This window comes from Sinocyclocheilus anshuiensis, unplaced genomic scaffold, assembly GCF_001515605.1.
Source record: "Sinocyclocheilus anshuiensis isolate Anshui unplaced genomic scaffold, SAMN03320099.WGS_v1.1 scaffold1162, whole genome shotgun sequence".
In the NCBI taxonomy this organism is placed as follows: Eukaryota; Metazoa; Chordata; class Actinopteri; order Cypriniformes; family Cyprinidae; genus Sinocyclocheilus; species Sinocyclocheilus anshuiensis.
Genome location: NW_015540875.1, coordinates 2,893,323 through 2,894,160, shown reverse-complemented (window position 1 = coordinate 2,894,160; position 838 = coordinate 2,893,323). Strand labels below are relative to the sequence as shown.

The 838-nt window shown below is 30.8% G+C and overlaps 1 protein-coding gene across 2 annotated transcripts in view; it reads left to right on the top strand.

Moving 5' to 3' along the window:
• The window catches only part of sv2a (synaptic vesicle glycoprotein 2A), a 36,786-nt gene that overhangs the window by 23,285 nt on the left and 12,663 nt on the right, over positions 1-838 (top strand). The window lies entirely within an intron of this gene.

Below are 838 nucleotides of genomic sequence, written 5' to 3'. Positions count from 1 at the left end.
ATATATATAATTGAATAATATTTTATATATAATTGAATATAATATTTAATATTATATTATAATTTAATGAGCCAATTTACTTTTAGTGCCATGATATATTTGGCCAAAATACATATAGGATATATGTACACAAGAAAATATACTTTTCAAATTTAAAATATATTTTGACTATTCATATGCCAAAAATGCCAAGAAAATACATTTTCTGCCTTTTGGGTGAATGCAAAATGTATATTTTTAAATATATTTTGGGCTATTTATGTTAGGGTTATGTTTAGTTTTTGTTCTGGTTTTCATTGTGTTTTCAGTTAACCTGTTCCCCTGTAACCTTAGTTTTACTTAGTCTCCTAATTGTCATTTTGTTCACCTGTGTTTGATTAATTAATTCATCAGTTCCTTTGTTTGTTCCCCTACAAATACCCTCAGTTTTCCCTTAGTCGGTGTCCGTTCTTGTTTATGTTAAGTTGGCTAGTGTCCCTTTTACAGTTGTATTTACCTTATCAAAGAACTTTTCTTTGATCTTCATTGCAACGTCTCCTTCATACTACCAGAGCGTAACAATTTATAGGACAAAATGGATACAAAATGTATCACTAGTATCGATTATATATATATATATAGGGATCCAGTGGGGGCGGCAGTCATATTTCAGGGTGACCGTGCCACTCTTTATCACAACTCTGCTAAAAGTGCCAGTACGTGCGCTCATTGGCACCCCTTCTATGCCTAGAAACGGCCCTGGACACACACACATAATATAATATAGACTTAATATATAATATAATATATACATAACATCTATATTAGTGATATACCTCTGTCCAATTTATGTATATAT